Raw genomic sequence first — 25,864 nt, forward strand, 5'->3', positions numbered from 1 at the left:
ACAGTCATTAAAACCCTTTGAAATACACGTGAAGTCCTTAAAACCAAGATTTCGCATAGGTGCCCGTTTTTTTTGCAAAAGAGTTTATATGCATAAGATTATGGTTTAGTATAAAATATTTTTATTATTGATGTGTTTCTGGTGAAAACGAAGAAACGACATTCAAATGTGTAATATCTAATGACAAATTGTTACATCCACGAAACCATCGTACAAGCACGTCAAAACAAAAAAGGGAGGAATTAAAGAAAACTTATTTTCTTTACAAATGTATACCTTCAAGACCTAAATAGGGATAATGCAATATGTGAATGCAGAGTTTCCATCATCAGATCATGGACCTGATGACAATGGGACCATTTGGAAATACCCTTTTTCAATCAAAAAAATAATTGTTTAAATCAGTCGGTAAACGACGCGACGGAGATATGCTCCAACAAACAGAAAAAAAAAATACAAACATCTGAATTGAGAACCTCCCTTTTTGACAATCTAAATGGCGCCTCGATTGGCGAATACTCTAAAAGTTGTGATTTTCATGTGAAGATATCCCGTTAGTTATACTACTGAAGTTACCTGCACGATGCAGTTACATTTATATAAAAGCTGTCGGTGTTGTGAATCTGTTTCCTAGAAATGAAAATATAATTTTAGTTTGCCCTCGAATAACTGGGTAGGTGTTCTCTGATTGGCTGCTGGGAAAAGCGTGACTGACCAATGTTAAATATTTAGTTTATTTCGCACTGCATCGGCGCGTTGCTCGGAAAGTTATTTGAAGTTCGAGAGGTCCTGAATGAGATGAAGACGTGATTGCAAATGCTTCTGTGGCAAAGTATATTTATTTTATATCTCGTTTCTTGAATTTGTGTTTGTGTATTATTTTGATAGAATTATTTCTTTTTTAAATAAGATGAGTATCAGGGTCCGTGGATGTGTGACCATCTTATCATAACGAATTCGTCCATGTTTTGAATATCTTTGACAGTCGTTACGGGTAGTCAAAAGACAGAAAGTGGGACAACCAAGGGGTATTGAGTTGCCCGGGTAACTGGGTTGATAAGGCTAGATGGGCAGTCGCTTCTTGAATTACACTGGTACTCAACTGTATCCGGCTAGACTGGAAGCCGGCCCCAACCAAATAGTTGAGGAAAGGGTCGGGAGATGATGTTCCGTTAGTTACTGAGACAAGTAACCAAATGTTACGTTTCTGGACAACTCGTACTCAAGACATTTGAGCGCGAGCTTTAACACTGCGCCATTACTCTCTTTAACACTTTAAAAAGAAGTACTCACAAAGTGTGTATTTCACATACATTATTTAAAGAAACTGCTTAGGTATATGTTGCTAATTGTAAAATATTAGAAAATTAATTGTCTCGCTTATATCTGCGCTCCGACATACACGGGGTTAATAAAACAAATGCCTCTGACTCTTCATTATATCCTTTTTATAAACATTATTATCCAATGAGACCGCATTTAAACTTGTTAGCTGTAATTCAACATTAAATAATTAGCGGTAAATATTGGTGCGTCTATAATAAATTGTGGTCGAAAGTAGTGTAACGTGGCGTAACACAAATATTAAACGCTCATTTGGTAGTGCAGCACCGCGTAAATTTGTGGTCACATCGGTTTGCGGTCCTCAACACTCTTCAAATTATTGAAGGGTTTGCTCTGTAACACTTCGGCTGTATATTTCACTAGCTTCTGCCAGCGGTTTCATCCGCCTACCGTGGAACTTCTGCACGAACCCGGATAAAAAGTATAATATCTTCCTGGACAAATGGGCTACCTAACACTGAAATATTTTTTCAAATCGGACCAGTAGATCCAGCGCTTTCAAGCAAGCAATCGAGCAAACTTCAGCTTTATAATATTAGTAGGTATAATAAGTAGTATAGATTGCAACCTTTAACACTTTACACAAAAACTTTAAACACTTTTACAACGACACACTCTGTGTATTATATAAAAGAAATCCCTATTCCACATATATATTTGACGTTTTAGACTGCTTTTTAAACAATAAATCTTGTATAGTCAAAAGACTGAAATTGTCCAGCTTTCTTGCAAAAATAGCATGTCGAGCGAGCTTTGTTTACAAACAGGGATGCGCTTTCAGTGTCAACGCTCGTCTAAAAGTGACCACTGTCGCTGGTAACATTCTAATATAACCTCCTCTATTTCTGTTCTCGGAAACTATTCCGATGATATTCGATGCCTATTTTAGTAAGGTCACGACCGTCTAGTTGGGAACTTGTTGAATAGTCTGCACATTTTTGTTCCCAGACAGGTTTGCTTTTAATCGACAGTTCTGTATTTGATCATCTGAAAGTGGTGTGCTATTTTTGCTTTGCAAATCTTTTTGAATTGGACTTTTTGACTGAATAAGTTATTGGAAGTTTTGTGTGACTTTTTTACTTATTATTGTTTTGAAATTGTAAAATGACACGTTGTACCTATTTATTTGTCGAACTGCGTGGCATGACAGAGATCCCGCCCGTCCGACATGCGAGCCCCATTAGATTATTCTAGATGATCCTATGTATTCCTACTCCGCTGCTGTTGTGAGATGAAGGATGCTCTTTTGTTTGTTTTGGTTCTGCAGAACTAAACAGTCCATTGAAATGATTAAGACATAAAAGGTACAGGGCAGGTAAGCACATTGAGGTCCTGCTCGGCGCGCTCCGTGCCGCTGCTGGAGGTACCGCAAGCGCGCACCACGCTTAATGCCATAGCCAACCAGCTGAATTTGTTTGCGTGCTCGCTGAATGACTTCACTGTAGTCGCTTATAGGGTGATAAGTTACGAATTAAGTTAAATAAAGTATGTGTTGATTTGTTATTTTATGTGTTTTGTTTAGTTTAGATTGTTTTTGTTTAATTAATAAAAGTAATTTGATTAATAGTTATTCAAGTGTTGAACATACAAACTTAGAAAAGTTGCATTGGTATTTGCCTGACCTGGAATCGAATCCGCGCAATTAGGTGAACATTGCTCTACAGGAATACTCAAATTTTATAATTAATACGAATCGGTATTTTTTATTCCGAAAAAGTTCACTTGAAAAGAACACCATTTTTTTACTGCCGTAAGAACTTCTGCATTTAAATATAAGGTATTATATGAGAACAGAAATAGGATATTTCGATTCGTTACCTTATTATAATAAACGCAAATTCTTCTTCGTCTCTACATTCACACTTAAATATAAAATTTTCGCAGGCAAAACAAACTCCGTATTTACATTAGTTGTCGAACTACGGACCTATTTTAAGTTCTTTAAAGTCGTATCAAGTTAAGTGTTACTTGGAGTCAACATTAAATATTATATGGATACCGGATGGCGTTCGGAAAAAGTTTGTTTACAACTTTGTAAAGTTTAGTATCGGTCGCGAAGTGTTATCACTAGTTGTGAACTGGCGGGACTGTGCGAGCGCGTGGGGGCGAGCTCGCGCGCCTGCGCGGGGCCGCCTCGCCGCCAGAGCGAGACAGCCGTATGTCCGCGGGTTGAGCGCCCGCTCCTGCCATTACTCAGCCCTCAGCCCTCTCAATAATACATTCTAATTCCACTTACACATCAATGCGACCAGTATTACTTGCAATCTAACTTCAAATATGTGTGCCGAACCTTTCTGATATCTCAATCGACTAAACTTCGCTCAACTAAATTGTGCTACAAGAAATTATTTTGTAATATCATTCTACTTTAATTAGTTCAAAAGAAAAACTATAATTATCGTAACTAATAACTGCTCAATAGTTTTGCATCATCATAAATTTTTTGCAAAAATATTTATTAAGACAGCTAATGAACAGTGTAGTTTTAAGTAGTTAAGTTACTTTAATGAAATAAGATAATAATCAATAAAAGTGCACTTGCCTAGTTGCAGTTGCCCGATGCAGTTGTACTTCTGCATGCGCTGTGTGTTGGCGGGGTAAGGCTGCGCATACGTTGGTCGCCGGGGGCGGGAGGCGCGCGCACGCCCGCTCTCCTTGCGCTTTCCTCGCGCGCTCCGCCCAAAAACGCTCGCTCAATTTTCATTATGACGTCGATTTCGAACGTCATCATATAAATAAAGGGTGTCGTATGTCCGCGCGGGGTCGGATCTATGCGCGCCGCAACGTACGCCTGGTGGTATCGATTGTTGCGCGCTGGTTCCGCGCTGCGCACTGCTCGGCAGCCGCCAGGCGGTCCGCACGGCGAGCTAGTCATGCGCGAGTCCTCTCCGGTGGCGCATCGACCGACGACAGGCGAGAGCCAGTAAACGCGCGAGTGCCGCGGCCGCGCTCGGCAGGCTCGCGATCCGCTCGTCTGTGACGCGTCGCCCGGACTCGCTCGCACCCCATGTGTGTGTCACCCGCTGGCCCACTGACCCCGACAGCCCGGCTGGAGATGCTCTGCAGCTAATCGCGCCGCTGCTGCCCGCGTACTCCGCCACCGACACCCTGCATACAGCCCACGACCAGGTACGTGTCCATTCTCATTTAGGGTTCGTCTGGGGCTCCGAGCACGCCTCATTATGCAGTAAACCCGAGAAATCAGTGCCTCAATTTCGTTTATGTAAGTGCGTCCGTCGATAAACTGAGGGGAGGGTGCTGCGGGGAGTTGCCTAAACCCTGTATAATAAAGCCCAATTCTTAAAAAAACCCTTGAGAGTTGCCAAAATTTTGGTGGTAAAAAAATCCGGGATATGCAAAGCAGGCAGTGCTAGAAGTCGTTCCCGACACCGTGACCCCCTGACACCCTGACACACTGTCCCCGAATACCTATAACTTAGAAGTAAGGCTCTGCGTTGCTGTGTTGCGATTTAAGCTAAGCGTAAGCACGGCGATTGTTAATGAATGTTTTATGACGGCAATATCGTGGAGACGCCGTCTCAATCATAAATGAACAATGAGATCGAGTTTTCGGATGTGGACTTACGTTCAAGACATTTGCACGCACCGTGCCCCCCAGCGCAGAGGTTACATGTCTTGCAATGCGAATGACTCCAGGCTGAGGGGGCACAACCAAATAAACTCATATTTATGTATTCAAAATCCTGAATAAGTGAACAGTAGGTATAAATATACATGAACGGAGCGCGTTGAAATCTTTTGGTCGTCCGCCGGGGACGTTCAAGTAAATAACGTTAGTTACAAATCAAATAAATCGTTGTGAATGGTGATGAAACCTTAAATATACATTTGAATAACTATAATGATGATGAAGAATGACTAAAGACGTCATTATAGCCCACTCCACTCCAATTGCTAGCGAGAGACCACAGTGGTGATACAAGTCCTTGATAATCCAACGTCAGTTGATCCTGAAGTCAAATTAAAACAAATTCGTCACTATCAGGCATATTAAGATGCTTTATGTAACAATGCATGAACATCGGGTGGACACATAAGATGTAACTCAAACTTTAAATCAATAAACGAAGTAGCAAACGCGTCAACTTTAAAGAACTCGTGATCAAAACAAACGACTAAACCACAGTTTAAAAATAAACTATTCCTTAAACATATCAATAATGAGTACTCAGTACGGTATAGACTACAATATAAATAACATAAATACGTACGTATATTTGGATATTGATGTATCAAAACATATATTTTCATAGGCTTTCTAACCTTCGGAACATCGTAGTATTTACACACCTATAGTAAGATACTACCTAGAACTAACCTACAGTAAACAAAAGAAGTAAGGATTCATTCGACGCACCTAATGATAGTACTAAACTATAACACTTACTAGAATCATCCTGATTACTATATTTGAGACTCAAGCTGAGCTAAGCTTGTTTTACCGATCAAAGCACTACTGAAATGAACTCCACACATTCTCAAGGATATGTAATAAATAACAAAGTTTTATGACTAACGTCCATTCAGAATAATCTATCTGTAGGAGCCTAATGTCTAAATTGTATGTCTAGTAGCAGAACCACAGATAGAAAATCGGGAACGGCCATTAATCATGATCTATTCTTAATGCTTCAATAAAATATGTATATTACATTGGATTCACACCCGAATTATCTTACATATAAACTAAAACCGTTACAGTTTCCTATAACAATGATTGAAAACAAAACATAAACAAACCAGGTTACATACGGAAGCTATTAAACCCTACGGTTGAACTTGACACTCGATACGGCAAGCTTTTACGCAACGATAGGCAAAAATAGAAAAATTTCCACGAATACGATGCAGTGGACGCAAAAAATTGTACGTTCATTCATCGGGAACGGGAGAAAATTCTCAGTATCACGATAAAAATAGCACATGATACTAGTTTGTTTACTCTGCGACTCGATATCACGATGGACACTCAATTATTGTTTACAAATACACGAGAAACTGAACGTTCAATTACGAGTATATTGACGGTGGACTATTCGCTAATTAAGGATTATAAGCGATCCATCTGTTGTTCTTCGCTTAGAGATACGAAATTTGATGAATGAAGCGAGTGTCAAAAAGCAATCTCCAATCGCAAAACAACGGAAGGATTACTTATTGTAATTTGCAGTTAATTAATAAATGTTATATTATACATATTGGGCAGGAAATCGAAAGCGCATACAGTCAGTCGGCCCGTCTGCTAAATACACGAAATGTTCGGTAAATATTAATGAACGAGCGGTAATGTGTGTCGAAATACTGTTTGTCAGTTAAATGTCAATGTCACTCGGTACGCCACCGGCCGTCTGATGTCAACATATCGATAGCTCGTAGTTTTTTCAGTCATATTTTGTATTGGATTTACTTTCATCGGCCCCCGTACGCTAACGTGTACAGAACTGTGACAAACTGAAACTACGTAACGTTTAACAAAACTATTGAATGAATGGAAGCGGGTTGTTCAGGCTGTATTGTAAGCTAAGAATAATTTTCCAATTCAACAAAAATATTATTAGCACTTCTGTGTAATTAGCTGAGACCTGCTAATTAGTCAAAGTCACTTATGAAGGTGAAGTCATTTTCAAAGTTTTCATCAGAGATAGAGATTAAACTTTTTGAGATACAGTTAGCTTCTTATCGAGAGTTTAAACACCTAATTAGTCTAAGTGTCGTTTTCACAAACCTGATGCCTTTGCATGCCCTCCCAAGCACGGGGGTGTAACACTACTATTCCCAGACTTTTTTTTATTGATGGCAAAAATTATCAAATGTCCCCTCTCGCTGTGGGATTGGTTTGTGAATGTTGCAAAGTTGCAATACGTAAACCTTTTAACTGCATTGAATAAAAAGCGCTTTTTTCTTCATCTGATATTGAGTACAAATATCGTTTTATGAAACATCGCATAGTTTCTAAAGGGCAGAAAAAGCTTCAAAACAAGCATATTAAAACCGCTTTTGTGTGAAGGAATGAAATCATTCGCTTTGAACCTTCCTAGCTGGGTTGATTGCAAAATTGCTATGTTCCATTTTCTGAACTAGGATATAGAATATTTAAAGCAACGGTGGTTGGGAAAGAAAACGCTTGAACTGTGGATGTCACAATCTATTTATTGATTAATTTATCTATTAAAATGTGTATTACGCTTTAAGAGCACACTGCAAACTTTATGTCGGCCGACAGTTTGTTTGGGCTCTCAAATCAGTATGAAGATGAATGGTAGTGCGCACATAACAAGGATTAACCAATTTTTGCCGATATCGGACAGACTTAAAACATTGATGGGAATCAAGATTTTCTTTTAAAACTGTCGGTCCACTGTTTAGTTAGTCGATACTCTAAAGAGTGAAATGGTCTCTTAAGCTATTCTGCCTTCTCACCTCATATCATTGTACCATTCTCCCAATTATACTATCTTACTTAATATTATAGGGTTATCTATAAGTTATCCTCTTGTTTTGTTTAGAATTATTAATTTCGTCACTTGTTTACATTACTAAATCATCGTAACAGTCGACTGATAAGAAAAAAATGGTATAAAAACACAGACATGAATAAAACTATACACGTAATTCAAACGGATACATCGGAAATTCATCAATTTCGTTAATCAGTTTGGATAATTAAATTGTCGCCTGTAGTGTTACAGTATTGGTGACCACACTGCATATTATAACATGGAAGTCAAAATTGGGTGACCACATTTGCGGTTCTGCTCGTTTTGTGGCACATTTAGAATTAGTGGTCAGCATTAATTCATGGGTCACACTAGTTATGAACCAGAATTGCGTATTGGTACTCGACAATCATAACTTTTATATTATTACTAGTTTCCGTCAGCGGTTTTACTGCGTAACGAGGGAACTACTCCGCGCATCCGGACAAAAAGCTTTATAGCCTTTAAAGACAGATAGTCTATCTATGTAACCTTAATTTTGTGCCTACAATAGTGTGCAGTATTTTTTTAAGAAAATCGTGAATTGCTGTTATTATTCTGTCTGATACTGGCAAATTACCTAATTTTTGTTATGTGCGTACCACCATTAATTTCCACACTGATTTAAAAGCCCGAAGAAATTAACGACTTAAATGCTAAATTTTATTTCAAACTGGCCGTTTTCCCGCGGTTTCAGCCGCTTCCCGTGGGTACTACTGTCCGTACCGGGATAAAATATACGCCTGTATTACTCGGGAAGACTGTAGCTTTCCAACAGTGAAATAATAAAAAAAGTACAAATTCATTATGTAATTGAATATTTAATTATCTTTATGTTCCTACTTTCAAACATCTTTCAGCATTTATTGTTTTTTTTTTTTTATATTAAAGCGTTCAATAACAGATTTAATAAACTCGAAACTCTGTTATAGAACATAGATAGGTCTCCGTATTGTATTATGAAACGTGACACTGGTTGCTCGATGGAACATTCTTATACTAATTAGTTATTGACACGCGCCGGTTGTTGCATATCTGCAGCTGTCGAAGGTAATTAAGCTCACTGAACTAATCAATTGGTTTGATATCGAGAGCAACTAATTTATGTAATTGTGTTCATGCTTCAGCTCAATGTTAATCAGCAGATATGATATGATAGCTCGCTGATTGGTCGCGTGGATGATGTGTATTCGGTTGGTTTCGGTTAATCTTTATTAATATTATGTTTTTGTTTGTGTATACGCTAAACTCTGAAACTGCTGAACCGATTTATAAAAATCTATCAGTGTTAGAAGTAAAATAACGTTAGGACACAATTATGAGACAGAATATTAGTGTTGAGATTTTTAACGTTTAAGCTATGTTCGAACCAAACAGACTGTCAGCCGCCGAATGTGAGCGAACGTTACGCAGTTTATTCTGCCCACCAAAAACATTTTAAATGTAAAAAAAAAAAACAAATCTCTCTAAGCAATTCTTTCTCCATAAAAGTTTTGAGATAGCATAGAAGCCAAGTCCTGTTCAACTTAATTTGTAATAACAAATCAAAAATGTCTGACTATATCAATAGTTTTGTTCACATTACAATAATATTGACTTCACTTTGTTCACATTACTTACTCTTGGTCATCGAAAACCTAAACTCCTAGCTTTGTCCACATGGATGATATAGAGGGGTGAAATAGCCGCGAAACGCTTCGAGAAAAGGATGGTGACGCCGTGCCCCGTGCCCGCTTTGCTCGAGACTTTGCTGGGGCACTGCCGTGCCCCCAGATTTCATATTCACTTTTTCGTTCTCATCTAACCTCGCGTTTATATCGACATTATTTCTCTTCATTGAATTGTTGAATTCCCGAGGCTATTGAATCAATTAATCTGTTCATTAGAGAGCAACATTTGCCCAGAATAGCTCGAGGGGACATTCGAATTAGTTGCATCAGTACCACAGAGTAAGGAAAGATAAGCGGAGATCCCATAATGCGGATAGGTTAGGCGCCTTCTTCTAGGCCAAATATGTACGGCGGTCATGACCAAAACGAGCAGTTATGAGTGAACTAACGAGGCGTTCGGGTTCATGCAGACATTTGTCATCGATTTATTACAAAAAATGGTCGGGTCCGCACCCGCAGATTTTCTGTTATGGCACCTCCGCTAGTCATTCTCCATGATACGGTACAGTCAGTACGAACCGCGCATGGCAACGATTCACACGCTATTTTCGACGTACGAGTAAAAACATGGCGAATCCTGCGTACCCTTTTAAAATGGCCGCGAGTGTAACACGTGTTGTGATATGGTTAAAAAATAGTGATTCTAATTAGTCCGTATTTTAGATTACCAAGAAATATTGGTCACGTATTGTTTTTTTAATAAAACATTAAAAATTCCCTTAGATGACATTAAAAGTTGGGAGTGGAGTCTATGACGTCACGTTTGTGTAAAATTTGTGCTGGAATAAAAGTGACGCAACAAAGAATTCAATCGTGTTTTATCTTGTAAGGAATTTGTTGAAGTAAAAGATATGATCTTGCTCGTTTCGTTTTATTTTGCACTGACACAGGTAATATTTTCTTTTTCTAAAAGACCTAGTTACTTTGTTTTAATCACCATGTGCTTTTTGTATACATTTTGTACGAGAGCGGTTATAGACTGGCATATTTCATATGGTCGTTTCGGAGCGCAGAGACACACGCTACAGTTTGCTTTTCATTCCGCCAGTGTTCGCTTGAATCTATACAAATTTTATCGTTAATGTATGGTCGACGCATTAACGCATCATCGGTAAGGTGAGATTGAATATTTTATTGTGTGTTTGTCTGTTTTGCGTTACGCGACCGATAACCGCTACGCATGTTCCGTCAGATATGAACCTTCCCTAATGCTATGTTCAAACCAAACTGCCTGTTAGCCACCGATTGTGAGCGAACGTTAGGCAGTTTATTGTATTTCCATAGATATTCACTTTTTCGTTCACATGTAACCGACGCGACGATACGTTATGTGTAATATGCATAGACGATGACTTTGGGCGGCTGACAGTCGGTTTGGTTTGAATGTAGATTTAAAGGCAAAATAAAGTTTCATTAGAAAAAATGAATAACAAGTAATAAATAATATAATGACACCAATTCCCGCGAGTTGAGTCAATATTTTTTGCAAAATAAAATAGAAGCAACAAAGATGTGTCACAGCAGAGTGCGGACGTCCAATTAAGTTTAAAAAATAAAATACGAAGTCTAAATTAAATGAATTGTTTCAGTGAGAACCTACACGGTTAATATGTTAGAATATTTACGTGACTATTTCCTATCTACGCTTTCTGCTGGGAATACTCGGGAATGGAAACAGAGACCGTTGTTCGACGTTTAAATTTCCCTTTTATGTCGTTCGTCCCTTGGTTGTTTCCATTTTTATCTTATTTCGTTGAATAATGGGAATCATACACGTATGTTTGTTCCTTTTTAGTATTTCTTCTTTTCGTATTTCCACTTGAGTGGACAGAACAATCTGTAAACAGTTATTATCTATACTAATATTATAAAGTTGAAGAGTTTGTTTGTTTGAACGCGCTAATCTCCGATACTACTGGTCCGATTTGAAAAATTATTTCAGTGTTAGATAGCCCATTTATCGAGGATGGCTATAGGCTACTACTTTTTATCCCAGTACTTCCCGAAGTAGTTCCCACGGGATGCGGGTGAAACCGCTGGCAGAAGCTAGTATTATTATAAATTGATTGTTTTTTATTTACCTTAAAAGTTACCTTTAATCTTTCTTCAACTGGAATGGCGTAACGATAATTTGTAGTCGTTTTTGTTATATGCACTCTTAACAAATCTGTCAATTTCGAAAATTGCCAACATTCCATACGATAATATTCATAAAATTTAAGGCTATCATCCTTCAATTCCTCGAAAATGGTGTGAAACTGTCATGAATTAATGGATTCTTCCAAATATCTTCCTTCGCCTTTCGGTTTGCGCCATCTCTAAACTGCGTTTTAAGGCTGCCTCAGGGACAGCATACATTTTACTGCCTTCGTAAAGGCCCATCAATTTTTTCCCGACTGCTTCTAAAGCAAAATTTATGTAATTACTCATCATCAATTCCAATAATTATGACCAGAAAAATACAAAATTGTGATAGTAAAAATTTATTTTAGTTATTAATTTATATTATGTTACGAACGTCCCGTAACCAGGCTTCTCTTTCTTACGTATTTTGTTTCGGCTGTTGTGAGCGCCTTTAAGTCTTTATGAGTCGTGTTTCAGCATTGTAGGGGCGTTTCCCGAGGTTGCGGGTTCGCGTCCCGGACGGCGCGGCCCGTCCAAAACTTCTGAACCCAGACTGCTCGTGGAGGATTCAATCAGTATGTAACATAGTAAAAGAATAATTTGAACATCCTTGAATATAATATGTCAGTCCAAACAACTATTACTTTCATAGAAAATTTTGTTTATCCATTGGTTCATCAACACTTTTCAAGTAAAAAATGATATGAAAAGAATTGGCGTGTGTGACAGTCATTTATATGAACACTGTACGCGTAATGCGTAGAATAAATTAAATCCAAATTAAACTAACATAAATCCTCTTGATATAGTAAACTAAACAAAACAAGATTCTAGATTGAATTATAAGAAAATTGAGATAGTAAAATTGATCTGTATCCCGATTCTCCGACATTTTGAAATCAGAAATACTCGTAGCTTGAATAAGACGGTGCGCTTTTCTCAAAAGCGGGATTCCGACCCATTAAATTCATGTTCCATTCAATAAAAAAATATTGATGCTGGAATAAAATTAAACCGCGGAGTTGGTTTATTTTTTTGTTTTGCCTTTCACACCGCACTTCAGAATGCTCTCGGATGGTAAATAAATTTCAATTGCACTGAAAATATTGAAAGAGTAAAATATTAAAATAGTTTGTTTTACACGTCGATGTTATTGCTTCTTGGTAAACAGTGGTAAATGTTTGTTTTTGTCAAAGGTATTTACTGTATTAATGGATTCGTTTTAAAATTAAAATAGTAAAATACGTAACTGGAGCTAGATGATAGTGTTGGCTATTTTAACCAACACAGAAGAGGAATGACATTACATATTGTTTTGTATTACTACCTACTTAAGTAGAGCTCCTGAAGGTGCCAGGAGCAAGATCCACTGGTCGTACTGTAGTTCTATTAGTGGATAGAACTCTTTTCGTCCGAGATTCCTGAAATTTAACTTTCTGGGTCTGGGCAGACGCCAGACGCGCTTAGCTGAAGAGCAGGTTTTAAAACAAAAGTTATCTGCTGCCCTAAACTGTCTAATTGCACTAGCGTAGGTACCTACTTAACTTCTTTATATATAATATTTTCAATTATTCGATATAACTTTGTAGATTTTTGTTTGCGTACAATGTGATGGCGTCTTCCTAGCCGACTTATCATGGCATTGGCGGTAGTTCTATTATACAAATAAGGAGATCAGCCAGCAGCGCAGGACATATAGTGCACGAGCGTTTGCGTAGACACAGGTGCAATCTCTATTCCTTCACCAACATTTACGTGCCCCCCGATGCTCGGGAATACAATGTTATTATTGCCTCACGTAATATATAATATTTAAATATTAATTAAAACATAATAACTTTATTTTTTATTTTCCAACAGGTAACGTAACTTCTGAGTTGACGGCTGTCATGTGAGTTTTCAATTACACTCTGGAGCAATGAATCCTGGTAACTTACAAATATTTGATTAAATAAATTAAAAATACTGTTTTAATATTTCAATACTGTAATGACGTCATACATTGCTCGAAGTATGACCTAAATTAGAATTTGTAACTGTCCCGTATTTATTGCCTCGGAGTGTAACCTTAAGCAATTGACAAAGACCTATCGTTAAATTAATGCTTGATAGCAAACTACGCTTGTGCAACACTACAGTTGTCAGATATTCTCTTAAACTATCGCCACCTTATGATAAAACTTAGTCTTAAAAAAGTACCGGCTTTAGTACTAGGCTTAAACTACCACATCATCCCGACCAAAGTCAATGGACTAAGCGTAGCCCTAAAACGGGTATTTAAGACGGCGTTCTATAATAAGGTGGTAGTATAACGTTAAAATCATAATAACTACGACAAAACTAATCTATTGTTTCTTTATGAACTTAAATAAAAAACCACAAAAAATTTTGAGTGTTAGGCTTCAAAGTACTCCTCCGCATCACTGTTCTTCGGAAACGTGCCCAGAAAACTGGCTGCATTGCTTCTCCATCAGAAGAATAAGATCTCTTTCCTTGTCTATATGATCCCAAAAAATTCATATTCATTTTAGATTCAATCTACTCGCACACTGCTTACTCTTAAGAAAGTAGCGCTCCAAAATGCGTGTATTCGGGGGACGCGGAACGTAACTAGCTCCGCTCATATACGCTTTGGAATGCGCCCATTTATTTAAAAAACAAATCACCAATCAATCAAGTCCAACCTTTGACAGTTTGTTTTTGATCTAACAAGGAACCCGAACGCCTCGTTAGATCTAATAATCACCCTACCGTACGTTACGTAGACCCACAAGAACGCGCCTTACCTACCTTCCTTATGGCATCGCCGCTATCTTTCCTTCACCCGTGGTTTTCCTACAGTCAGATTTTTTTTGCAAATCTAAGTAATTTATTAATTGGCAATAATACAAACTACGTTTAGTATCGATGCAAAATGGTTATTAATTAACGCAAAATCTTCATTTATTTTGAGTTCATTCAACTAGGAAACTTTAAACGACTGATAAAAATAAAACAGTTATGTAGAACGTCTATTGGCCTTACTACAAAAACTTAAACGCCTGTTTTACACGTGTCAAAAAAAAATGTGGCTGTCAACGTCATAATTTGACATTTTTTTAGACAAGGCTTAAACTGACGTTTAAAAGTTTTTGTGGTAAGACGGCAAGCAATACTTTATTGTAAATAGTAAAACTTGCTGGTCAAATAAATTGCACATATTATATGGATCATTAGAGTATTCGCACATTGTAGACTAAACAGTCGGCCGGCAGTTGATCAGATGGTTGATACCGGCTAAAAACCTGTTCTTGGTAATGTACTGTCATTCGTCTTTATACTGATTTATAAGCCCAAACAAACAGCCGACTAAAAGTTTTCAGTGCACGGGTACTCTTACTGAAAGCTATTTCCAACTACACAAAATTGTTCTGCTATTTCGGTTTCACACTATTGGTTTTGTAAAGTGCGTATACGGTCGACATAGAACAAGAGCTTGTATTCAAACATTGATATTTGAGTAATTTGTAGTGCAGAATACACCGCAGACGGCAAAACACGGTAGTATCATCTGCCTAGCCATTTCCCAATTATTGGCGTCGGTTTCCTGAATACCAATGTTTTAAAAGGGGCGACTGCCTATCTACCTCCTTAACCCAGTTACCCGGCCAACCCAAGCACCTTGATAAGACTGGTTGCTGGTGCGAACTCGCAATGACAAGATCGTCACCCGTCCACGGACCGACCGCGTCAAGGGTTGTTTAACCTTATAATCTATATGCGCAACTTTGACGTAGCCACGAGCTCTTCTCGCACTTAACCACGTTAATACGGTAGAGTATGCACGGAACGTGGCTAAGCTGCCGTTCCTTGTAGCCACAGAATAAAGATTTCCCAGTTATTAAGGTACCTACTAACGTTCGTAAAAATGTCACTCACACACGCATGTGCATCGACGAGCTTTTACCGGCGCTACTGGTGCTGTCAGTACTGAGTGTCGTGCATGGAGCACATGCGTGTGTGAGTGACATTGTTACGAACTTTAGCACGTAGCTTTACTACCACTTACAAGAGAATTTATTTAAAAGATGTTGTAGCCGTCACTGAAATTATAGACGTCGCACATAGGGGTATTTTGCATTTCTAGCCGGGCGAAACTAGAAAAACAAACTTCAACAGAAAAGAAAAATTTAATGCTTGTTAGAAAGCCAGGTAACTACTGAATAAAATCCGACCTTTTTCAGGCTCCTACTCCCGCGCCATCCAGCCACAAACCTCTCGGAACTTGATCATTGTGACACGCACTCGCGTCAGTTTCTGGCTACATTAAAAACGTACCGTGTTTGAAACCTCAGAACTTTTTTATTGTCAGCTATTTAACCAAAACTACTATGGATTATCATAATACAATATAGAACAGTTTTATTTGTCAGGATTTAATAATGTTTACGTGTATTTTTTAAGGTTCAAAATCAATTCTTAAAGTTCAAAATTTTTGAACCGTTTTTTAATGAATATTGTACTTTCCACAGTGAATATAGTTATCTTCCGAGTGCTTCCGGCTAATGATTTCTGTTGTAACGTATTACAAACACTGTCAGATGATAGATATTACACACATTAGGTGCTACTTTTTGCTACTTTTGACAGAACTTAGACGTTACTGCTGGTGTAAACTAAAAACAATTAATCATTATTTTCAAGCAAATTATTAAATGTTTTCTTTTTAACACACTTATTTATTGTTTTAGGCATACCAGGGAGCTCTAACTACAAACATTTAAGTAGAGAATACCTGTTCAACATGATTTTTATCTAATGAGTTAGTCAATAAAACCTTCTCCAAATCATGAATATTCCTTTATTTTATCATCGTATCAGCCAATAATACTCACTTTTGAATTAAGGCCTTTTCAATGGTTTTCTGTAAATATTAGTAAGTCCTATCTACTTTACAGCAGAAAAACCCGAACTAATAGTTTCGCCCGGCTAAAAATGCAAAATACCCCTATGTGCGTCGGTTACCAATCGTAGCTATCTTTGAGAATAATGCGCTTTGTCTGCCATGAAATATAAAACATTTGCTATTAACACGAGAAAAGAAAGTTCAACCCGGCTGCTATGTTTTCTTGTTTCGTAAGATAGTTTGGGTGAAAGAGCGCTACGTTGTTCAGATTGCCCGGGTGACTGGGTTGAGGAGGTCAGATAGGCAGACGCTCTTTTAAAACACTGGGACTCAGCTCCATCAGTTAGACTGGAAGCCGACCCTAACATAGTTGAACTAGGCAGATGATGACTGTTTATAGTTTGACAGTGTTTTTTAATTAACAACAAAACAGATTTAAAACATTTCAAAATCAAGCGGTACCAGACTTATTTGATTACTCGAAGACAAAAACCTTAAAGCTTTTCACTTTAGGTCATATTTGTCCAATCTTCAAATGTAAGTTAGTTTTATTGCTTCGGATCCAACCTACCGATTACACTTTTTAGGCAAATTGATCAATCATTTATTAAGGAGTTATCGGCTCGCTAAAAACATACGCGGCTCTGGGACCCTAGAGAACCAAGTAGGACATTAAATGCTGGGAGATGGACAGCAGCATCTCCGAAGGTATCCCAAGGCATCATATCCCGGACGGCGCTCACCAAATCCCCCTTCTCCCTACAGTCTGGCAAGCTCGTTAAGAACTCTCCCATGGTCCACGCGGGTGTTCGGTCGACGTGACCGAAAATAGCTTCGTTACAAAATGTGGTTCCCGGTGCCCTCCATAAAACTGTTATCAATGTGGCTGATAACAAAAATATTAAGATAAAATGTTACAAAATATTCACATTCATTTACATTCTTCTCTAGGACCTTAAAACTGTACTCGTATTTTCATTTTGCCATAAATATTTAATTAAATCCATATATTATTATATTTCAGCAAACAGTTCATACATAAACATTGTTTTTCTGTCCTACTTCCAAAAAGCCCTGTTACTGTTACAGCCTTTTTATTGTCCCACTGCTGGGCACAGGCCTCCTCTCACAAGGAGAAGGATTGAGTATTAATTTGCAAGCTTGCTCAATGCGGGTTGGTGATTTAAGCCTTTATAGTCCAGGTTCCTTTAAGATAAAACATCTTGAAGAAACCTGGGCAATAAAGGCTTCGCCTTTTTATCAGCCATTGGCGTCCAAGATATACTTAGAAAGTAAAAAGCCCTACTACCGGAGAAATTAGGAACTATGTTTTCGCATTTAAGAGGATTAAACCTTAAATGAAATAATATAATCAGGGTCATGGTAATAACCCACCACTGACAAACCTGTCCCATGGACACCACAATGTTGTGTAAGGAATTTGGTTTAATTAAAAGATGATCTTGCTCGTTTCGTTTTATTGCATAGACTGACATTTTGTAATATTTTCTTTCTTTTCCTGACATTAGGTATTCTATCTCGAAGGTTAAATAGGTAACCTATACTAACTCATTTGATAATTTGATTCTCTCCAACATACCGCCCACCAAGCCTGAAGGGCTTAAAAAACTTAAACAGAAAACAATATTTCTTCTAGTTATACATCACAAATTAAATGATAAATAAATTGTTTTTAACGAGCTTGCCAGTCTGTAGCCTCCTCTCTAACCCACTATGCATACGTTAGGCGTGAACAAGACCTACAGCTGTACTCATCCCGAACTTCGGAAGAAAAATAATTTTGGATCCAAACTACCTATATAACAAATGACCAAAACACATCACAGATTCCAAATCCATAACTACTTTAAGAAACCACTCAGACAGTATACTATAAAAAAAAAACACTGGCCAGCCCTCTGGTCACGCGAAGCGTTCACTCTCCATGAAATTTCCTTGAATAGGAGACGTGAATTCGGATCCTACTGTTTGCGTGTTTCAACCCGAAGTAGCGACCGCACCTACACAGCTTACCGTCTCTATAACATTATAATATAATTATCAGGCCTCTGCCACTCGACGTACTTGCGCGCGATAAGTGCCTACCGCTCGGTGGTCCCTCGCCGGCCCCATGTGACTCAGGCGCGGCTCAGGGCTTTCAACAGTCACACGCATCGCGCTCGTTACAATATATATTAACTTTGTTTTCCTGCTTAAATATTAAATAGTAAGAAGCAACCCTAAGCACGGCCACGGCACGGCCGCGGTCACCGAACTGTGTGCTATCGCATTGGAATAACAATCGAGCGCTCGATCTGTTAAGGTTCATTTTTTAACGCAGCTATGAATTTGTAGGTAGTTTGAGAACTTGTAGATAGATAGATAGATAGATAGATAAAACATTTATTCAGACAAACAAAAATACACAAAGCTACACAATAAGAAAAATAAAACAAAACAAGAAGTGGGTAGAAAGAGAAACATGAAATACAAACCGAGATTAACGGCGTGGTGCAGTGCCTTACGTTTGCACCGAATAGGAGTCCCTAAAATGACTTATGCTTATAACAATAGGTATGGACTTTTTTACTTTTATAGTTATCTGTGAAAGTATGCTTTACATTGGCATTATAGGGTAAGACACAAACGGACCGCCAAGATGTCTTTAGTCGAAAATCAAAAAATCACTGTATAGGTAGAATAAAGTCACTTTTTCTGTCGGTATGTCCCCATGTCCCTTTGTACGCTTAAATTTTCAAAACTACGCAACCGATTTTCATGCGGTTTTTTAATTGAAAGTGATCGAAGAGGACGGTTTATATGTATAATAACATCGATGAAATAGTGGGTAAGTACGGTTATTCCGTGCGACGCCGGGGCGGGTCGCTAGTATAAACTAAACAACAGATCGCCAGACTCAATACGATTGATCCCAATTAAAGGCATGCCTATATCTAGCTGTTATTCGAATAGGTCCCCAGACGCTTGTAAGTTAAAAATAACTAATTAATCCGGACCGGCCACAGCCGATAGATACCAATTAAACACTGCCCTCATTCGGTTTCGGACGGAATTTGCATGACTATAGCGGGCCGTATTCGGATGTCTAGTCCTCCAATTAGAGAGAGAATAAAGTTCCGTTTTAAAATTATTATTATTTTAAGAAACTTTCTAAGTTGTACTGTAGCTCCTGCTGAGGCTGCGGGATTGTTCGAAAGACCTACCGCGGCCCTAGTATATGAAGGGCTTTGGAAGAAACCTGATGGGTTCAAGCCTGTAAGAGTCTGACACTCACGCTGCTAACCCATAGCGGGAGGTGGACATTTGATGATTTCCCATCAATAAAACATTAAAAAAAGCTGTAGCTAAAATATATTTATGTCAATGACTATAGCTAGACTAGCATAAGAGTTCAATCCATACTAAGTTATATTTTGAGTCAATTCTTTATTCTTGTCGACTCTACCCACCGCTTTACCGCTAGCATCTCTCTTAACAGATCGTTTGGCCACATTTTCTCGAACCTTAAAGCGTGTAACTCCTTTTAAGGGCGGGGGGGAGAGGAGGAATCCTAATGGACTTCCACCTGGGGAGAGGCGGAGGGGTGTGCCGGACTCTTACCGACTAAAACCCTTTGTCCTCCTTGCATGTGGGCGCTAGGCTGCGGGAATCCAAATTTTTCCGCAGCCCCACACTAGTGCTGGCCCTTCTTCGGGCCTTAGTGCTGGCCCTTCTTCGGGCCTCATCTCTTGCACTGGGTAGTGAGGTATTCGCCTACCCCGTGCATACTCAGGGGCACGCGCCGAAACCACCACCGCCTCAGGTCCATTGACTAGGGGCGGGAACTTCCCCAAGTCCCTCGCCCTTGGACCCATTCAATGGGTGGCGGAAGAGGGCGTTGTCCGCCCTTCTCCTGCGCCCGGTGCGCCTTCTGCAGCCGGGGAAGGGAGTCGAAATCTCCCTCTTCCTTTCCGCAGATTCCTTCTGCGACATCACTTAGAACTCCTGTCCTAACTTCGTCGAAGCTCGTTTTAAACAATGTCATTAGCTCAACTATTGGTGTTGCAATGAAGAAATTGATTTCCATTTTCTTTCGTTTTATTTCATCTTCTACACTTGAAATAGTAATATCTACTCCTTCCACTTTTGCAGTATATGCTTTATATTTAATAAATCCTGCTGGGTCGTTCTGCTCTTTGCGCAAACATGTGAAAATAGTCAGCAGTACAGATGTAAATGCGACTGTCAGGGTTTTAAAAGCTACAAAAGCAGTTTAAACTGGTTCAACGTCACTTTCGTGATATTTCGCTTGACACTGATGTGAGCTCGCGACTAATTCTGTTACACACTTCGTCCAGGATTTATATAAAAAAAAAACAGACATGTCCAAAGTTTATTTCACTGGCATACATTTTATGCACCTTTGACCGATCTGCCATCGGTTTCCGATACGAAACGTGAATTGATAAAAAAAAGTAGAAACTGCAATAATCTTCCCTGTCAGAGCGAACTCACAAAGGGGTTCCGTCGAAGCGTTTTTAATTTGAACTATTTGAATTCAGATTTGTTTGCTATGAAATATTCCGAACGAAATATGTGAATGTGCATTCGCGTTCTTTCGTAATGAAGGGGCTACAAATTGATAGGTTCGTTTTGATACAAATATTTTTGAAATCCGATGCTCAAAATGCCTGAGTTAACAACTCTTGTGTTACTTTAGTTTCAATAATTTTTGTTGGTGTTTTGTTTGCGTTCCAGTTGATCGGCCATTAGAGTTAACGCAACGATTTTTATAATACATATGTTATTTAAAAACAATATAGATATTCTTTATTGATAACCAATAGTATTAACATGAACAAGAAACAAACTGGGTCAGTAAAAATGCGGTCTCATCGCTAAAAGCAATCTCTTACAGACAACATTAGATGGAGTCGATTTGTACACAGACAGATTACTTTAGGAATCCAAAAATAATGTAAACCAGATGTAATATACATGAATGTCTGTATTAACTAAATGAGAATACTAAGTTCTAAGGTAATCGCCAAGAAACTTCGAGAGTCTTACGAACCAAGCACATGTTTCCGTGGTTTCAAACCGCATTGCTATTACTTCGCCTTCTGACCCCTTTAATTGAAATACTGCCCCCCACCCACACCACCTACTCCCAAACCTCCGTCACACCACATACGTGGAATATACAACGATACACTAAAATAGACTAACACAGTCAGTCAGGCAACGAAAGATCCCTACCAATATTACAAATGCGAAAGTAACTGTGTCTGTCTTTTGCGCTTTCACGTCCTAACCAAACGGCGGAAATCTAGTATTCAATAAAAATGAAACTGGTGGCCGGCTTCTAAGTACCCATATAGGCATTCGTTTTCTCTTGAAAGTTAATCCAGACTGCTTTTTTTTATTCAAGCAGCCTTATAAAAACTCTTTCAAAGCGTCATGCTATTTGCACGGTTCTAAAAAGAGGGTCTCATGGAGAAGGACTGGCGAGAAACTCCATAGATTTTTTTCTAAATGGGAAAGTACCCGTAAGGGCGCTCCGAAATTAAGCATGTTAAGGCAAATTGTATGTTCATCCAATAGATACTAAACTGCCTAGTTATTTTCGCGAAAACTCCTTCTTCGATAATAATGATTTATTAATGCTAAGATAGATAGATATTCTTTAATGTACACTAATAACAAACATAAGGATATAACAAACAAGTAGTAGACGAGTACAATAGGCGGTCTTATCACTAGAATCAAACATCTCTTTTCCAGAAAACCTTAAAATAAGGTAAGATCAGAATGTGATTCGTTACTTAACCACATTGTATGTTCTCTGTGATAGAAACTAACACATGGAGAACAAAATGACTAGCGGAGATGTCGTAACGCAAAATCACCTAAGAAAGTAGCGCGTCAAAATGCGGGTATTCGGGAGTCGAGAGGTTCTTTGGAACCCGCCCAAATTTTTCAAAATAAAATAATCAATTTTTAACAGATTGGTTTTGCTTTGACAAGGAACCCGAACACCTCGCTATCTACTAACTGATAGTTTTGATCACGCCTTGACCTACAAGAAGGCGCCTGACCTACCCTCCTTATGGCATCTCCGTTCATCTTTTCCACCATGTACTCACATGACAGCTGTCAGTTCAAAAATTACGTTACCCGTCGTGTCATACAAAACATTTTGTAACGATCGTTCCCAATTTTCCATCTATCTGTGGTTTTGCTTACTAGAGATAGCATTTTGACATTAGCTAGATACAAATTCCTATGTCCAGTAAGCAAAACATCAGATAGATAGAATATTGGGAACGGCCGTAAAAAAATAAATTGTTTTATATGTTTCTGTTTCAATAAAGAATTCATCTTTCAATTGTTTTTGTATTGTTTTGAAGAATGTTTATTTCATAATCCCTATTGCATTGAATGGACCGACAGTCTCATCACTGCCCATTGTCACAACGTTGACGAAATTATGCCTATGGATAGGTAACTCTGGTACTTTTAGGATCACATTTTTCAATCATCAGTTAACTTCTATCTGAGGACTAGATATGGCGGTTTGTAATCATTTCAATAAAAGCTGTCAAACATATTCTTCAGATAAAAGTTACCGATTGGTAAAATCGATAGTTTCGATAACTTGGCGATTAAAAAACAAGCCCTTATAAACTTAAATGATATCTGCAACAAGGTATTGGACACGGTGCGGATTTGTAATAGAAACACCGCATCTGTAAATCTATACTAGAAACAATGATAGATTGGATACCTTCAAATCGCTAGTTCGCTGTTTAATCTAAATGTTAGGCTAAGCTCCGCTGATAGTGTTTGCATAGCGCTGCAGCAGTTAATGGGTACGCCAACTTTTTTTTTCTCTTAAAAAACTACATCTTACTCTAGCTTAACCACATAAACTTATTCTATGATTTTATATGGGTGGGATGATTGCTGCTTGCTATCCGGACGGCGGGGCTGCTGTTCTTGATTCGCTCAGCGCACGCGGGATCTCCGTGAGGGGGGTTCCCTATCATCCTCCTCATCAGAGTCTAGCTGTCGTGACCTCCTTTTGTGTGTTGTGATGATGGGGTATCCCAGCCGAATAAGCTTTGCTTTTGCTTCCTCAGAGAGCTCACCTAACTCGGCTGATGCCATCTTCCTGATGTACTTGTCGATTAGCATGGTATGTGAGGAAATGTGAGAGTTGGACATTTGGAAATTCTCTCCAACCAGCTTATTAGCCTTGGCATAACTAATTGCTGCGTAGTATAAATCAGGCTAATGAGCCTGGTCGAGTCCTGGGTGACTGTTAGGGTCCCTTACTCTGCTGTAAGCCAGCATGGGATCATTCTGCTTGGCTGCCTCCCATTTCTCATGAAGGGTGACTGCCTGGTCCAGTACTGAGGGTATCTTAAAAGCTCTACAATGAGATTTTATGAAAAGGTTCAATACTGAACTGCTTTTAGGGATGAGTATTCCCACACTAGTTTTATTTGGGCCAACACTGCACCCTCAGCCCTCAGCTCAGGTTTGCCGGACACAGCAGTACAGAAGATGGTGGATATTCCCCCAAGAGGTGGCTGGTGTGAGGTCTGTTATATTCTGGGAGGCTATTGCCGCTTTCCATCTTTTGGATAATGCAGGAACATTTTGGGAGGTGACAGGCTTGGCACGAGTCATGTACGCAGCGACGGTTATGGCGAGTATTTCCTGGTTAGTTTGCTTAGCCGACTTCTCCAACGTTGGGGTTTCGGCAATTGCGGTTCTGAGGGCAATCTATGCATGTGGTTTTAAAGGGGGCTAAATATGTAAGAACAAGAGACATCACCAGTTCTTCAGTATACCTTATGCCTATATCTGTCCTCTCATCGCCAGCTTTATGACAGTCCCGCCAAGTTGACCACATACTTGTAAGTTTTAGAGCTGGCTAATGTTAAGTTCTCGGTGGGAACGGGTATACGGAATGGCATCTTGATAGAGAGGTCTATTGTTAAGGGAAATGTAGAAAGGGGGCTCTGAAATCAGTGCTTATGACTTATAGAGTACCTACCTTATAGAGCACATTGCAAAGTTTTAGTCGGCCGATAGTTTGTTTGGGAAGATGGATGGTAAAGCGCACGTTACAACAATCAAGGGCCCGATTCTTCTAATTTTACTTAAGCGACATACGATTCACATTCGACTGCGATCCAATCACGACTCGATTACTATTGAAGCGTATGTGGCACTTCGCAATTTTTTCTTTGAAATAAACGTTTTTATCCTTTTCTGTCATTCAACAATTAATCATTTTGTTTGCAAATGATTTACGATTACAATATGATTGTAGAGCAAACTACCGTATAGACCAAATTCACCAAAATAGCAGACCAATCGCAAACCAATCGAATGTCGTTGGAATATAATTGGTCTTATATTAATAGCAGAATTCCCGATATGGTCAAAACTGCTATTGCGATCATATTGCGATTCAATTTCTATTCAAATTTGACATTATTAACTTAGGAGAATCGGGCCCCTGGTATTTAGCTGGCATAAGACCGACTAAACTTTGATTGGATTCAAGAATTTCTTACAAAAAGGATTGGCAACTATTATTTTTATTGGTAAGTATTTGTTCTTCCTGAGAATACTGGTTTCCCTACGACTCTAATGGAGAGTGGTGACGGGGTCGTCAGGAAGGGTTAGGGTGTGCCAACGGTTTCGACTATCAGCCGACTGTTTAGCCTGCAGTATGCTACGTTCTACTGGGTAGTAGTTTTGTGGTTCCAATGTAGTAATTACGTATTGTTCCTGAGTCAATCTTTTGACTATACTTCTTGCTGACGTGCTGAAAAGTACTAGCGTAAAGCCCCGTATTCATGGTAAACATTTATTCAGCAACATTTTTGATGAGCAATAAGAATTCTTGCTAATCCTACAATTAACCACTATAATAATTGACCACTATAATATTTGAAATAATTGACTTCTTATTAGTTCAGTCAATCGGTTAAACACTTTCAAAACCGCATGAAGTTCCATGCGGTTTAAGCCAATAGAGATTCCTGAACAAAAAAGATTTATTTACTGTCTTTCTGAACGGGATATACCCTAGTACTTTCCCATTATTATTCACTCTGCAACACGCAGTATTGTCAGCAACGTGTTGCCAACAAGTCAACACGTTGATGCAACTTTGTTTATAAACAAAAGTTAACATGAATACGGAGCTTAACTCTGCACTACTTGAAGGATACTTACATTATCTTGATTCATCGTCATCATATCAACCAATTCCCGTCCACTGCTGAACCTGGGTCTCCCCAAGGAACGGCAAACATCGTCAC

The 25,864-nt window shown here is 38.7% G+C and overlaps 1 protein-coding gene across 4 annotated transcripts in view; it reads left to right on the forward strand.

Annotated features, from left to right (window-relative positions):
* The first annotated feature begins 4,214 nt into the window (after nucleotides 1-4,214).
* Nucleotides 4,215-25,864, forward strand: part of Glut1 (Glucose transporter 1) — a 115,493-nt gene continuing 93,843 nt past the window's right edge. For 2 of the 4 annotated variants that reach the window (XM_049836781.2, XM_049836788.2), the window contains exon 1: nucleotides 4,216-4,473. The gene's annotated coding sequence lies outside the window, so the exon portion shown is untranslated. Of the gene's footprint in view, nucleotides 4,474-25,864 lie in introns of all 4 variants that reach the window. The other 2 variants (XM_049836790.2, XM_021338866.3) reach the window with 2 other exon arrangements.

The sequence above is a fragment of the Helicoverpa armigera genome, chromosome 1 (assembly GCF_030705265.1).
Source record: "Helicoverpa armigera isolate CAAS_96S chromosome 1, ASM3070526v1, whole genome shotgun sequence".
Classification (NCBI taxonomy): Eukaryota; Metazoa; Arthropoda; class Insecta; order Lepidoptera; family Noctuidae; genus Helicoverpa; species Helicoverpa armigera.